The following is a 17,734-nucleotide window of genomic DNA, read 5'->3' as shown; positions in this document are numbered from 1 at the left end:
GGAAACCGATGTGATATCTCGATTGAATGTCGGTATATAAAAGAAATAAATAATAATAATAATATAAAATACCGAGTAATTCTACTCTGTAAGTGCACACCAATATTTCCAATGCAAGAAAGTGCTTACTTTCTCTACATGCTTGTAAAATTTAATCACAATGCATAATAACTCTGATTTATATGTGGAGGCAGGTATTTTCTAACGTATGTGTAAGAGATTTTATGTGCGTAATTTACAATCATTTAAACCGCTCCCCCCGTGAGTCAGTTTGTACATGTAAATCAGCAGATTTTTCCAACGTGCGCACGTCAATGAAATGACCAGTTGTACCAAATCATCTTGCCCAGTCCATCTGTAGGTCATCAAGACTCTCCAGACTCTTCAGCCTGAACACCTCCAGTTCGCTCAGACTGCCCAACCAGTCAATATTTTGCATTAAAGATGTTTTTACTATCACTAATGCCAGATAAAGAGCATGTGTAAATATATGCAAATAAGCTGCCAAATCTACATGCCTAAATATCTTGTAAAATAGCATCCTACATGTAAAAATGTGTGCCCCAACCCAGAACATCCCTGGGCCACCCCTTTTTTACCCACATAAATGTACTCACTTATGTGTGTATGTTTGAGGTTTATAAAAGAGCATGAGAGAGACAGAGCGAGAGTGTCTGACACTCTGTATGCATTTGATAACTCCTCTAAGCATACTGTCAACAAATCTGAAGTTCTCACCTCCTCAACCTCATCCACCTAACTCATTTTACCTCAATTTTCACTCAACCTTTTTTTTTCATTCCCTTCATTTTCTGGGATATATTTATCTGATAACTCACCACTTCTTCCCCCCCCCCCCCCCCCCCCTCGACTTTTTGCTCTCCTTTCTGTTTACCATGGCACGCTTCTATTATTATTATTATTGTTTCTTTTTAATTAAGAATTTTTATTTTAAGCTAGTAACTACCTAGCTATTTAACTAAATTTATGTACTTTATTTAATTTAACTTGTATTTTATTTTTCATTTTATTTTAAACTATTGTAAACCGTTTTGATAAAATTTTATTTTAAAAAGCGGTATATAAATACCTTTAAATAAATAAAATAAATAAATGTGCCACTCTATAAGGGCACTATGAATTGGGGTGGGTTTTCAGGAGATGGGTTGGGATTGTGGGGGGTGTTGTTACAGACACATTCAGAGGTATTCAGAGTAAAATTGACATCAGTAAAGAATTAAAGTCCTTATAAATGTTGAAAAGGAGTAGATTTGTATAATGCAGCTAGCATTGCAGTGTACCAAAGCAGTTCTTCTTGTTAGACTTTTCATTACTTATAAGGGCTATAATTCTTTACTGATTTATTTTTTTATTGAGTCTTTTTATACCGGGGTTTGGAAAATACCATCACATCGGTTTACAATGATTACATTACATATAAAAACAGTGCATAAGATAATAAAATAATAAAATTCAGTACAACTAAAATTACAAATAAACTCAATTTTAACTTAAAACTCCAATTCTTAATACAATGTTAAAACTAGACTATAAACAATACAATTAAAAGAAAAATATAAATCCAAAGTGGTGTTGTATTTGTTTGTAAATGCATATAGAAGTGAATCAAAGATCAATTAGCCTGTGTCGTCATTAAAAGTTTGGGTAAAAAGCCAAGTTTTGACCATTTTCCTGAAATCCTTGTTAGGTTTCTAGCCTTTGTTCCGTCGGCAGTGTGTTCCATAGTTTGGGACCCACTAGAGATATTGCTCTCTCTCTTACTGATGTCAATTTGGCTGAAGATAGTGATGGTATTGCAAGAAGCCCTTTGTTAGCTGATCTTAAATTCCGCTGTGGTGTGTGAAGCCATATAGATGCATTTAGCCATTCCACTTGATCACCATGGATCGCTTTATGTAAAATACATAATGTTTTATAATGGATCCTTTTTTCAATGGGTAACCAGTATAATTCTTTTAATATTGGAATGATTTGATCCTGTTTACGTGACCCTGTTATTATCCTGGCTGCAGACTTTTGTAGTATTTGTAGAGGTCGTAAAGTAGAATGAGGAAGACCAAGAAACAGTGCGTTACAATAATCAGTGCCCGTAAAGATAAGAGATTGAAGTACAGTTCTAAAATCATTCAGGTGAAGTAAAGGTTTTAATCTTCTCAACATTAATAATTTATTATAGCCTTCTTTGATTTTTGTTGCTACATGTTTTTTAAAATTCAATTCTGGATCTAAGTAGATGCAGAGATCTCTAACTTTTGTCCCGAGATTAATTTGATGGTTTTCATATTGGAAATGAACCTCTTTGTCCATTGATGATGTTTTCCTTTCAAGCAGTAAAATTTCAGTTTTGTCTATATTTATACTGAGTTTCATTTGTGTTAATAATTGTTTTATTACATTAAGATACAAAGCTGTAATTTGAAATGTTTTATCTAGAGAGTCTGAGACTGGGATGATGATCTGTATGTCATCTGCATAAAGATAATAATTTAAACCTAGACCAGAAAGGTGGCAAAAGGGCATCATGTATACGTTGAACAGAGTTGTGGATAGCACAGAGCCTTGTGGAACTCCGGTTTCAAGTTAATAATGTCAGATAATGAATTTTTGATGTTAACTTGGTAAGTTCTATTGTTCTGATGTCAATTTTACTATGAATACCTTTGAATATTTCAGTAACCACACATCCCCAACCCCAAACCACCTCCCAAAAATCCATCCCAATTCAAAGTGCCCCTCTACAGTTGTACCTCTTTAGAGAGTATCAGAGTGACTCTATACAGAGGTGCTCTCTCCCTCTCTCTCTCCATAAGATATACATGTAAAGGCTGTACAAATACATGTGGCAGGAGTATTTTAAATGCTACATGTGTACTTTATAAAACTAGGCATATTTTTGCTTGCGCTGCAATACGCACGTTTATGGGCGCACATAAACGTTCTTTTAAATTTTTATCCATCTGTGTAATAAAGAAAGTAAAGGTGGATATTAAAAGCCGAACATGAGCTAAAATTGGGAGATAGGTGTGCATGTAGTATCTTGCATTGGAGAAAAAGGGGTATAGTGTAGGCATGGTGTGGGCGTTCTGGAATGGGGCCAAGAGATGTGCACACAAGTACCTACAAGCCTGGCCTTTTGCCCAGATAATATATTTCAGCGTAATGGTATTTCTGCTATGGAGGAGGTTTAAGGCTCAATAAAACTATTTCCAGGCATCTCTGAAGTGTTTGAGGGGCCTGGGATACCTGGGGAGAGTGTAGTGTGTAGGCTAAAGAACCCGGGGGGGGGGGGGGGGGTTGGAGGACCTAGTTGTAGACTGGGCAAACTGGTGGATGTACTGGTGAAACTGACCATGGGGTGGATGTGCGACTGTTATAAAATTCCCTCACTTGCACAGCTCAAAGCTGACAACATGCAGCTGTGGCCACAGGCTATAAAATGGCCACATATCTGGTCATGCACCCATATACACATGTATATGGCACGCCCATGCACCTGTTTGAAAGTGACCAATCCTGTGTGTTCGAAAAATCAGTGCATAATAATCAAAACAAAATGAAAAACAAAAAACCCCCCAAATGTACCCTTAAAGGTGAATTCTTAGACCCACATGCAGGCATCCATGTGCACACGGTTCCCGGAGCGTGCACATGGACGTGCCGATTTTATAAGATGTGCAAGCCAACGCGCGCATAATATAAAATTGGCTATCTGCACGCACATGCGACCGATTTTACATTGGTGTGCGCAAGGGGGCCTTTCCCCAGTTCCTTCCCAGTCTGCTCCAATAAAGGAGCAGACCTGTAGGGAACTTCCTAAAACCCCTACCTAGCCTGCCTGCCTTTTCCCCTATCCTCTCCGACCCCTAAAGCTATTTTCTTTTTTTGCTTTTATACTTACCTGGTCTCCCGAGCAGTAGTATGTTGAGTGCGCCGGCCGGCTGCTGGTGAGCTCTTCCCCAGGACCGTTCCTAATGGCGCTGTACCGGCCGACCCCCACCACCGCCCCGGGCCACCCCCTTATTTTTTTTTGCCGGCTCTTCGGCATGTACCCGCAGGTCTTTAATCCCCACAGCGCGCACGTATCTCCGTTTTGTTCATGCGTCAGCGTTTTAAAATTTACCTCTTAATGCTTACATCTTGGCTTTGATTCTTCTGACCCATTACTAGTTTCAACATTTGTAATCATTAAGTTCAAAATTGAATTACAAATCGCATTATTTCTTTATTTGTTAAACTTTTTATTTAACAAAACAACCTTAAGTGTACAGATCTTTGTGCCAGACCAGGGTACATACACTAAGAGGTAAATTTTAAAGGCCTGGCGGGTGTGTGAAGATTTTAAAAGCCACCTACATGCATGTACATCTCTTGATGCGAGATTTTCTCATCCAATTCAAAAAGGGACATGGATGGGGCGTGATTTGAGTGGAGCGTGGGCGTTCTGTGGTGAGACCAAGAGATGTGCATGCAAATACGCACCTGGGCTGATGCCCAAATCCAGTACCGCATAACTTTACTTCTGCTATGGAAGAAGTGTAAGTTTCAAAATAATAAAATAATAAAAGCCATCCCTGAGGGTTTTAAAGTGTCTGGATTACCAGGGGCAGTGCAGGCTATTAAACCAGGGAGGTTTGGAGGACATAGCTCTACACTGCCTCGCTGACGCCGCCATACTGAATGCTCTGTGCGGCCGGTGCTGACCCGTCGGAGTCCCGAGCCAGCGAGCCCATCTTCTCCAGCAGACGGCGTCCCACTGGTGGCCCTCCGAACTGCGACCCGCGCTGCCCTCCCCCTCGACGGAGAGGCCCGCCCCAGGTGACATCAGCCAAGGCGCCGAGGGCACCGAGAACGCAAAGAGCGCAGGCACCGGCCGCAGGCGCTGTGCGCCTAAGGGATGCGACCAAGATCATACAAAGTAAGACTAAACTCGGCTGAATCCAAACAGATACCCCTCCCACATGGCATCCCACAAGGCTCATCCCTATCATCTACTCTATTCAACATATACATGATGCCCCTATGTAAACTTCTGAATGGATTAGGATTATCCTACTATGTATATGCAGATGACATTCAAATTCTACTCCCCCTAAAAGACTCCCTCGAGAATACACTAAAACTGTGAGCTATATCAGCAATAAGGCACCTACAAATGTCCCTCTCAACCACAATAAAATGGAAATCCTATACATATCCAACAAACTCACCTCATTACCTAACACCAACTTCAAATCACGCCAATAAAAAATCAAATAGTCTCTACAGTAAAAGATCTAGGCATCATCCTAGTTAGCAAACTAAACTTTAAAAAACACATTAGCACCATGATAAAAGACGGATACTACAAACTCCAGGTCTTAAGAAAACTCCAACCGCTTCTATAGACCCAAGACTATCGAACAGTACTTCAGGCACTACTTTTCTCAAAACTCGACTACTGTAACGCCCTACTATTGGGCCTCTCGGCAGCCACCCTAAGACCAATCCAGTTATTACAGAATGCTGCTGCTAGAAACAAACAGCAAAAGATCAGATCACATTACACCAATCCTTAAAGAGCTACACTGGCTTCCTATTCCATACAGAATTCAATAGAAAGCCTTAACCCTCATACACAAAACACTTCACAATGATAAGTCTGACTGGATGAATGCTGCTTTTACTTTCACATCCCCCAAAGGAACCTCGCTCCACAAATACTGGACTTCTTCCAATCCCCTCTCCGAAAATGGCACACCTGATGACAGTAAGGGAATGTGCACCATCTCTGGCAGTTTCTGCCCTATGGAATAAGCTTCCAACAGAACTGATGACCCAAACATTCAAGAAAAGCCTAAAAACATGGCTCTTTCAAAAAGCCTTTGCATCAATAACATGACGCCGACCAAAATCGCCCATCAATCACAGACACTAAGAAAGAGTATATTGCTTACCTATAGAAAATCTATGATTACACCCTACTGAAACTCCATGATAAATCCTATGACAAGTGACCTTTGTCCTTGTTAATTTCTGTTAAGTTTCCGCTTATACCTTTTAATTTCTTGTTAACATGTTTAGTTAAGCTAAAGTTAATTCTAAGTTTTTCTGTAAGAAACAATAGGAAACACTGAGGTTTCCAGCACCATTTATTTTTCTGTAAACCGAAGTGATATGTCAGATCTCATGTCAGTATACAAAATAAATAAATAAATAAAACACTGCGTGAACTGGTGGATAAACTGGTGAAGCAAGTCATGGCATGGATGAGCGCCATGCCAAGTCATGGCATGGATGAGCTCATCCATGCCATGGATGAGCATGCCCAGTTGCAAAATAGGTTGCACCCAGGCTATTTTAAAACATATGTGCTTATGTGTGCATATGTTCTAAAATGCTGTGTCCCTGTATGTGCACCGAAGCTAGAGATGTGATTCAGCTGAACCTTTTGGTTTGGCCTTCGTTATCGGCCCACCACAGGAAATTTCATTTTCCTGTGGTTTGGGCTGATTTTATTTTGTCTGCACCCCGAAACCCATCCCAACCCTTCAGATTAAAAAAAACAAACCCCAAACCCACCCCAACCCTTCAAATTTAATTAATTGCAACCCCCACCCTCCCGACCACCCCAAGACTTACCAGAAGTCCCTGGTGGTCCAGCAGGGTCCCGGAGCGATCGCCCCCTCTCGGGCCGTCGGCTGCCACTAATCAAAATGGTGCCGATGGCCCTTTGCCCTTACCGTGTGACAGGGCTATCGGTGCCATTGGCCAGCCTCTGTCACATGGTAGGAGCAATGGACGGCCAGCACCATCTTAAAAAATGGTGCGGGCCAACCAATGGCAACTTTGAAAGTTACCGTCCCTGTTTGCTAACCAACATGAGTCCACAGTGTCATGCCAGAGCACTTCTCTAACCGGTTAATATGGAGTTTCTATTTCATTAATGTTGACTAAAAAATGTTGATGTTTGCTGAAAAAATGAACAACAGAGAGAATCTATTGATTCAAATAATGGGAACAATTATCCATGCTAAAAGGCATGATATATTAGATTAATAAAATATAATTGATATTCCCCTTTCTGCTTTTGAAGTTCCAGTTCCTTTGATATAATGCATAACATTCCACAAATATCAATGATTAGTATGCAGTAATGCAAATGTTTGCACCCCTTAAAAGCTGCAATGTTTTAAATGTTTTTCATGGGCCCCTTTCCATCTTTATTAAAAATGAAATAATAATTATCAAAAGTAATTTGGGTCTACAGATTAGCTCATGAGATATATTAAACATCCAAGGCCTCTCAGCAGCCCTGTTTCAGGAACAAGGTCTTTTTAATAAACCGACTGTCAGAAACCATGTTCACCCATTGGTGCTTCATAATGAAATTTAATGAGTCAACATTCCTGGCTTTTCTTTTCAAGGAAGCAAATACATTGCCTTATTTGATTCTTGGCATGCCTCTAGCACAAGTTTGATTAAAAAGTTCTTCTGCAGATTCAAAAACATATCCATTTACTTTCATGGCAAAGGCATGGAAAAATTCATTTTTAATACTTTTGAATTAGCCCAAATCCTTTCAAGATTTTGTCTGATCAATTAACCTAAGATTAGTGAATTAATAGAAGTCATAGAATAGACGTATTATTTAAAGCCTACCCAAGGTTTATTTTAAAATTTGTTTTTTATAGTTTTTGTACTAGCACTAAGGTATTACAGGAAGATAAGCAAAGAATATACAGTGAATAGTGGGAGTGTGAATGGAAAAAAATTGTTTTGTTTTGTTATTATTTCATTTACTTTTTATTTTATTTTGGCAGCTTTTATTTCATTTTTATTTTATTTTTAGTGGACATTATCCACTAAAAGATTTTATTGCATGCTATTTGCAAATAGGTTGTACAAAATGACAAATAAAAAAGAAACCAATTTAGTTTATTTTTATGTTGTTTTGTCCTAAAAATAAAACCACACATTTCCAATATCATTTCAGATGGCTGCACATCCCTAGACAGTAGATTTCAAACTGGTACGCATACGTTGGAGCATGCTCATTTTATGAGCGCATGCTATAAAATAGCTTGGCCGTGCACAGATGTGTGCCAAATTTTAAGTTGGCGCACATAAGTGCGTGCAAATGCTGCTTCTACCACGTAAGTCAGGGGTTTTAAAAGGGGCACATGCCAACGCTCTTCCCAGATTTACCAGTTCATCTCTAGTTCATCCAGTTAAGAGCTAGGTCCTGTAAACCTCCCCCAGTTATCCCTACCCTTCAAACCCAGCAGATCTGCCTAGTTTTCTTTATTTTTTAACTTTCACATCATCCATAGCAGAAGTAAAGTTATGTGGAATGGGGCCTTGACATGCAATAGATCACATAAGTATTTATGTGCATATCTGAGGCTCATGACCAGAAATGCCCATGGTCCTCCCAGACCATGCCCTTGCTCATGCCCCTTTCAAAACTTAACAGATGTGCGTGCTCTGGGAGATATACTTGCACATCCCTGAATTAATGCATGCATCCGGCTTTTAAAATTCACCTTCTAGTGAGTTGCCCTTTTCTTTGATGGCAATTCAAAATCAAGCTTCTCCATAGCTAGCTAAAAACCAGAAAATCCCTCCCCATAATTTTACTGAAATAAAGGCCTGAGAAATGGTAGGGTCCTATTAAAATTACAATGAAAAAAGAGAACCTTCAAATTTTCAGCTAAATCTAAGAGATTAAGGATGTTAAAGATGTTATTGCTTATTTGCACAGATTAATCAATATCAAAGCATTTGATATTGTATAACATGATACTGGGGAATCATATTAACAGCATTAATTCAGATGCATGTTTGCAATTTGGGTGCCCACATTGTTTACAATCAATGGTTCACCAAATCTGGTCCTCAGGACTCTTATGTGAACCCTATTTTCGGGGTAGCAAAAATATGCAAATCGAGTTCTTTTCTTAGTTTATACAAGCAAATGTTATCAAAGGTATTCTGTGCAGGGTCTGAAAACCTCTCTTTAAAAGAAACTTATAATGATGCAGAGATATCTGCTATCCAGTGTTATAAAGATGACTATGTCGCAATTCAGGCCAAGGTTTCTGACTCAGCATTGTGTAGTTGAGAGGTTCAAGGTAAAGGTGCTCTCTTAATGAGGAAAACGTTTAAGAAGCCTGGTATGCAGCCTAGAGTGTTAGAATGGCTCCAAAGCTTTAGACTTGCAGCCCACTCCCAGTGAGTTCAATATACTAACCTGCAGAGGAGTTTCAGAGAATGACTTGGTAGCACAAACTATTTTTCTCGCAATAGCAGGCCATTAGCATAATATGGAAATCACGTTTGCTTTTTTTTTTTTTTTTGCAGAGACGTTCAGAGGAGATTTCAGACTTCATCACAAAATAATGTGACTACACTTCTCTGAAGTTGTTTCACATGGAAATGGCTCTTTGTTGAAATGTTTTAGCTCGTAAAATTGAACTTCATGGACATAGGTAATGAGCTGAATTGCATGATTCTTCAGCTTATTACCATGTTTTTGCACAGATTGGGGTAGATTTTTAAAAAACGCAAGGGCTTCCGTGTGCGAGCAGTTCCCGCCGTGCACACATGGACGCGGCTATCTTATAAAATGTGCGCGTCAGCATGTGCATGTTATAAAATCGGATTCCCGCACACACATGCATGCCGATTTTAATATATGATTGCACATGTGCACGATGGAGGGCTCTTCTGTACGCAGGGGGGGATTTTTAAAATTACACAATAAAGGAGTGGACTGAGAGGGAACTTCCCTCCACCCCTATCTGGCCTTCCTTGTTTTTTTACTTACGTGCTATAAGGAGCAGACATAAGTTCTGCTGGCATGTGCTTCCCCGCGTCAGTGTCTAATGGCGCTGTTCTAGCCTGCCCCTCCCTGCCCAGACCATGCCCCCCCCCCCCCCCCGGGCCCTCTTCGTTTGTGCGAATATTGACGGTTACGCGCGTAGCCGGGCCCTTTCAAAAATGTGTGCGGCATGCGCAGGGACCGGCCACACGTGTAACCCTAGAATTTTACGCACGCTGGCCTTTTAAAATTTGGGCGATTTTGTATTGCAGTTTGCATTCGCTCAACTGCGCAGGCAAAACAACAAATAAAACACTGTTTCTCAAAAGTGCTATTATACATGCTATTTGCCCTTATTTTTAGGGATGAGCATTCATTTGTGACGAAATAGGAAATAAAGATGATATTTCCTATTTCATTGCATTTCAGGGGGGCGACGAAATGATAAGAAAACCCAGAAATTTCGTGTGGTTTTCCTATCATTTTGGGGAGGGAGAAAGGGCACATTAAAAAACAAAAACAAAAAAAACTCACCCCAACCCTTCAAATTTAATTAATTGCAACCCCCACTCTCCCAACTCCCCATGACTTGCCCGACCCCCCCCCCCCCAAGTCTTACCAAAAGTCCCTGGTGGTCCAGCGGGGTCCCTGGAGCAATCTCCCCCTCTTGGGTCGTCGGCTGCCACTAATCAAAATGGCGTCGATGTCTCTTTGTCCTTACCATGTGACAGGGGCTATCGGTGCCATTGGTCGGCCTTTGTCACATGGTAGGAGCAATAGATGGCCCGCGCCATTTTTTAAGATGGTGCCAGCCGTCCATTGCTCCTCCCATGTGACAGAGGCTGACCAATGGCACTGATAGCCATTGGTCAGCCTCTGTCACCCTTCACCAGTTCTGATCACCAAGACCCCTGGTGAGGAATTCCTAATTGGGAATGAACTGCTCATGAGACTGTCCCCCATCGATTATGTAAATGAGATCATGTGGACTCAGGCCAGGTACCCTCTCACATATGGAAGAGTGGCTCAAAGGGGGAAGGATGCCAAAAGAGACTACTCTCAAAATAAATTTCCAGAGATCAGCAGATCCCTTCCTATTAGTACTTTGGTACAGTCAGCCCAAAGGGGGGGGGGGGGGGGGAGAGATATCCTCTTGAAAAGGGAGGCCATACTCACCATTGACCTAGATACCGACCAAATGGAGATTTGCCACAACCAAAACCTACCTTCAACTGACCAGAGCCGAGCTGACTCAGAAGTTCAGGAGGTAAGTCCAACTGTAACCAAAAACACACACCTGGTACAGCCCAGGAAGCTGACTGACATACACTGGAGTACAGATGCCAAAATTGTACACAGTATTCAAGGTGCAGACTCACCATGGAACGACAAAGAGGCATTATGACATTTTCCGTTTTATTCACCATTCCCTTCCTAATAATTCCTAACATTCTGTTTGCTTTTTTGACTGCCGCAGCACACTGAGCCGACAATTTCAAAGTATTATCCACTATGATGCCTCGATATTTTTCCTGGGTGGTACCATCTAAAATGGAACCTAACATTGTGTAACTATAAAAAGGGTTATTTTTCCCCTATATGCAACACCTTGCACTTGTCCACATTAAATTTCAACTGCCATATGGATGCCCAATTTTCCAGTCTCGCAAGGTCCTCCTGCAATGTACCACAATCTGCTTATGTTTTAACTACTCTGAATAATTTTGTATTACCTTCAAATGTGATAACCTCACTCGTCATATTCCTTTCCAGATCATTTATAAATATATTGAAAAGCACTAAGTACAGATCTCTGAGGCACTCCACTGTTTACCCATTTCCACTGACAAAACTGACCATTTAATCCTACTCTCTGTTTCCTGTCTTTTAACCAGTTTGTAATCCACGAAAAGACACCGCCTCCTATCCCATGACTTTTTAGTTTTCTTAGAAGCCTCTCATGAGGGTCTTTGTTAAACACCTTCTGAAAGTCCATATACTCTACATCTACTGGTTCACCTTTATCCACATGCTTATTAACCCCTTCAAAAAATGAAGCAGATTTGTGAGGCAAGACTTCCCTTGGGTAAATCCATGTTGACTGTGTTCCATTAAACCATGTCTTTCTATATGCTCTGTGATTTTGATCTTTAGAATAGTTTCCATTAATTTTCCCAGCAGTGGTCAGGTTCACTGGTCTATAGTTTCCTGGATTGGACCTGGAACCCTTTATAAATATTGGTGTAACAATGGCTACCCTCCAGTCTTCAGGTACAATGGATGATTTTAATGATAGGTTACAAATTTTAACTAATAGATCTGAAATTTCATTTTTTAGTTCCTTCAGAAACCTAGGATGCATACCATCCAATCCAGGTGATTTGCTACTCTTTAGTTTGTCAATCTGGCCTACTATGTCTTCCAGGTTCACGGTGATTTGGTTCAGTTCATCTGACTCATCACCCTTGAAAACTATCTCGGGAACTGGTATCTTCCCAACATCCTCATTAGTAAACACAGAAACAAAAGATTCATTTAGTCTTTCTGCAATGGTCTTATCTTCCCTAAGAGCCCCTTTAACCCCTTGGTCATCTAACAGTCCAACTGACTCCCTCACAGGTTTCTTGCTTTGGATATATTTTTAAAAGTTTTTATTATGAGTTTTTGCCTTTATGGCCAACTTCATTTTAAATTCTCTTCACCTATCTTATCATGATTTACACTTAACTTGACAATGCTTATGCTTTTTCCTATTTTCTTCAGATGGATCCTTCCAATTTTTGAAGGTTGTTTTTTTGGCTAAAATAGTCTCTTTCACCTCACTTTTTAACCAAGCCGGTAATCACTTTGCCTTCTTTCTACCTTTCTTAATGTGCAGAATTCATCTGTTGTGCTTGGGGGTGGACCCTTGTCCTGGAGCAGTGGAGAACTGCTCCCTGGTAGGGATGAGGAAGCACCTGCCCCTAGGGGGCGGAGCACTGGAGGAGACAGAGGCTAGGATAAGCTTCACCACTGGAAGCCTGCGGTCCCCCCAGGTGGAGCCTGTAGGGACCTGGGCCGCTTGGACTTAGGTGGGCCTCGCAGGATCTCCTGGAGAGGTGGTAGACAGGCGTGCCCATGGACAGCAAGGGAGCGCGATCAGACTTGAGACTGAGGTTCTGATGGAGCAAGGAAGACCAGAACAGCGTAGGCGATGACAAGGCAAGGGACAGAGCCAGAATCAGGAGACGTAGTCAATCAGGCAGAATCCGAGGGTCAGTCCGAGGAGTAGTCAGGCAAGGCAGAGGTCAGGTTCTGGAGGTCAGACGAGGTCACGAGGAAGGCAGAGGTCAGGATTCAGGCAGCAGACAGGAAGGTTGAGGAACAGGTCGAGGTCAGTACCAAAGAGACAGTTTACCTGGGGAGACGGATGGACATACGCAGGAACAGAAGGACGCTGGTACAAGGCTGGAACAGTAGGATCCTGGAACAAGGCTGGGACGAGACTGGAACAAGGCTGGGACGAGACTGGAACAAGGCTGGAATGAGACTGGAACAAGACTGGAACAAGGCTTAGTATACAGTGACAATCTAGTATATAGTGACAAGGCAAGGAAGTGCAGGCAAGGACTTCCTTAAGTAGTTTCTTCAATCAGGGCACGCTGCAGAACTAGGACCCATCCCTGGCCCTACAAGAGGCCGAGTTGTCCGCGCACGCGGATAGGGGCGTGGCCAACGCTACGGGAGGTGCCGAACTCCGGCGCAGTGGAAGGCCCGGCGACCACCGCTGCTGGACACCGAGGCCTGGAGGTGCTCACAGCTGCCACTGGGGAGGCTGACCCGGGAGCTGCAGAGACGCCAGAGAGGTGAGCAGGCCCATGCGCGGGTCAGACCCGGATGGAGCGCGCAACAATCCCTGATCCCTAAACCTCCAAAACATGCCTGGAAAGGCTCCCCTTAACCCAGCTTGAAGTAAGTGTGATGTAAAACTACATGTGTATTTTTAACAGGGTTATAGATGGATGGACACGTTTCAGCCAGCCTTTTTACCTGGATAGATCAGTACTTCCCTGGCTAAAAGCCTTTTGAAACTTCTCCCAATAAACAGCACACCCAGACTTTATCCCACTGCTCACATCTTGCTGCTCAAAACTACTATGGGTGAATCAAGCTCATTATGTTTATCATAACAAGAGTACTAAATAATGGACAAATGAAATTATGTTTCCACTGGAAATGTACCAGTTGAATTTTTATTAAGCATTAAGCTCTCTTTTCAAATCTCTGTGCTTGTAAGGAGAAATACTTAAAGTTGGCCTCTTTTCAAAATTTCTCTTGGGATCTAGGCAGACTGTCAAAGTTAGCTGCTCCAATTAGCACAGTCAACTGCAGATTTACTCACTAATATAAATTAAATTTCCAATATTGCTTTTAGTAATAAACTAATCTACCAACGGGGATAATCTGGAGCAAGGTACACTTAAAATATATTCTACTATAATGAAACAGAAAGGGAAATAATGACCATTTTCAAATTAAATTACAATTGTAACTATTGATAATGTGGCCATGTGAAATGCTACCACAATCACAGAAGATTAAGATTAGCTGTGAGTGGATTGCAAGTAATAAAGTCAATATCTGTATTTTTTATAGAAAATTCTTTGGTCCTTATTTGATTTAAGTATCCTTTTAATCTGTGAGTGAAAACAAGGAATAGGCAAGACCATTTATACTGCAGTTAAGATACAGGCAGGCACATAACATATACACAACACTTTTGCAAGCAGCAGGCACTATTTAGCATTTTTTACATATAGACAAAATAGGAGAAAGCCTTGAGTAAACAGGCCCCATTATTTGTAATTGTGAGAGGATTAGCTTTAACCCAGGAGTTAAGTATATCCTCAAGCCAGACCCAGTTGATCTAGAACCTTGGTGCATCCCTTTGTGCATCTTTTGACTTTATTTCAGAAATTGGCAAGGTCACAGGTGGTTCAGAATAATTCTGAGAGTACACCTGCATGGAGATAGCTGGATCCCAGAACACTGCCCAGTAGCCAAAGGTGGATGCCAGAAACCAGGAAGGGAATTTCAGCAACAGTGAAAAACCTAGGAACAAGGAACCAGACATTCTGGGTCAACAAGGAAGAATTCCCACAATTCTGTTGTGCCAGAAAATGTCCTTCATAGAAGCTGGTTTTCTATACTATGCTTCATTAGTGCTCTGCCCCGATTGGTACAATTCTTGCTTCACAGGGATGTCTGTCCACTCTGGGGTAGGCCATGTTATTAGCTGATGTTTTTTTGTCACCTCCATGCTTCTCTGGCCTTCCTATCGCAGTTGCATCATGATTGCCATTTCAGTTTCTGCCTTCTCTTAAGGGATGACCCTGCGGTCCTTAGACCAGGTTTCTGGGAAAACAAGTGATAATACAGCTGGACTAGTTTGAGTGCATTTACACTTGAAATATATTTTGGATCCCAGGATCGCGTTTCTGCACCATATCCATTCCGATCAACCTGATAATGATCTTGGAATCCACAGCTTGTCTGACCAAAAACTCTTTCTGAATATCTACCATGCATTGTATGGTGAGGTGTTTGCTGAACTGGGATAATGTTGCTATATCCAAAACAAAGTACATAATTTAATCTTGAAAGCTACAGCATTGATTTTTGATTTGTCTTTCAGTGATCTGCTGAAGGTCTTTGGGTCTTTGGATGTTTTGTAGTAACCCAAATCGTATGTTTTACTGTCATTTGTGAAGCGCATCCTTGATCTTCTATATCTCTCTAGATTCATTTTATCTTTGATGTAGTTATCTATGAATTTCCTTTAGCTGTTTAGTTGTCAATCTTGTGCCATTTGGACCCTGGTTTGTGTGGGTTCTAACGTTTAGAATTTTGGGTAAAAACCATAATTCTTTTTCTTTAAATGGGGTTCTCGTGGTCAAGGAATGAATTGCATTATTGTGTACGCATTCTGCTGATAGGACTAACCTGATTTAGCTATCCTGATAGAAATTACAAACACTTTGTAGAAATTATTCTATGGTCTGGTTGAGTCCATATGTCCATTCATTTGGAGTTGATAAGCAGACAATGACTGAGCCAGTACCCTAGTAGTTTAATTAGTTCTCTCCAGAACCATGCTGTGAATTGTGACCCTTGGTCTGAAAAATCTGGGTAAAAGGTTTGTGTAACCTCATAATATCATTTATGAAGTTGAGCAGTAGCACTTGTTGGAAGCTCTTGGAGGGAATAAAATGAGCCACCTTAGTAAAGTCCACTGTTACCAGTATAGATTTTCCTTATACACCTGGTAATTCTACAATGATATAGGGTTATGAAGAAGGAAAACATGTGTTTTGGTTTGTTGGAACCCATATTTATTTCATTAGTTTAAATACATTTTTTTTGTTTGTTTCATTTATTTTCCATTAAAACCTACAGGGGAAGTATTACAGGTTATTATGGGCTCCCAAATAGTGATTTTTTTTTATCAATTCTAATGAAACTTGGTGGAAGAAATCAGAAGATGAAAAGAACTATAAGATATTTAGAGTGTGACAAAGTCGTATCAAAAGTGGCATAAATAGTAGTGCAAGGCTCTGCAAAGGGGTACCAGGCTTACGGGATTGTCAGGAGTTCTCTAATGAAATGTGAGTAAAGCAAAGAAGTAACAAGAAGAGGAAGAACATCTCAAGGTTTAAAAAGAGGATGCCAGCCCAGAAATAGTGTCATAAGCAGTTGATGGCATCACGAGAGGCAAAGTGGCATCAGGTCCCTAAGACAACATGAAGGGGGAATGCAGCAGAAAACATGGCAGAAAAAAATCCCAAGGTACAGATAAAGGGAACAAGAATCAGAAAGAGTGGTACCAAGATGTCAAAAGCATGGGAGAGGTGCACAGCAGCACCCCAGATTGGCAAGAAGACCTCCCAACAGGAAAGGTACAGTGGCAGAAAGAAGTGAAGAATCCTAAGGTGTAAAGTCTGCACATGGTAGGAAGGCCAGCGGCACACAGAGGTGGAGGTTGAGGGGCACAGCATTAAGGCAGAGTGGCATGGGAGATGCCAGTTCTTTCCATTGGAGCATAAGGACATCCATAGAGGGGGAAGCCGCTTCCTGTCAAATTTGGCTGCACCTGGCTGATCCACCATTCCAGTAGGATATGTTTGCGTCACGGAGTAAGCCATACACATCATAGCTAGGTAGTAGGTAGATACCCAATTGCGCAGTACAGTGGAACTGTGAGTGGGCCATGAAATCTGTTATGGTTAATGAAGCGGTGCCACAAGTGTGCAAAAGAATGGATAATGGTGGGAAGAGCAAGAGATGGCAAGAAGGTGAGTGCAATAGAGGAAGAATGATATTAAAATGCTGAGGAGTTTTTCAGTAAGTTTACAATGTAATATATGGCGGCTAGGGCGTGACAAAAAGTGGGCAGGTACTTGTAGAGGAAGGATATTTGGTAAAAACTAGGGATGTGCATTTGTCTTATTTAGGCCATTCATTTCATTTATTTTTGCCGATGTGCGCATATCTCTCGAATGACATGTAGGTGCCTAAAACTTGTGGTTCGCATGTGGGTGCCCACTAGAGTACATGCATACCATCAGTTTTGAGCACATATATGCCGATCGGGAGATACGTGCACACAGCCTGAAATGAATGAAGCGAATGGTCAATGGATGCATATCCCTAGCAAGAATCTCGAACACAGCTGAAGTAGCAGGAAGCACCCTCAGGTAACAATAGCAGCTTGAAATAGAGGTAGCAGTGGTAGTACTGGTATATCTTAAGAACTTGAATGGTAGGAGCAGAGCAATGCAGCGAGAAGGGTATCCATATTAGGAATGTGAATCGTTTTTCTGATGGATGAAAATATCGTACAATATTTTATCGTTCAGATATCGGGGGGTCCCCAAA

Source organism: Rhinatrema bivittatum, chromosome 6 (assembly GCF_901001135.1).
Source record: "Rhinatrema bivittatum chromosome 6, aRhiBiv1.1, whole genome shotgun sequence".
NCBI classification, from domain to species: Eukaryota; Metazoa; Chordata; class Amphibia; order Gymnophiona; family Rhinatrematidae; genus Rhinatrema; species Rhinatrema bivittatum.
This window is presented reverse-complemented; position numbering follows the sequence as displayed.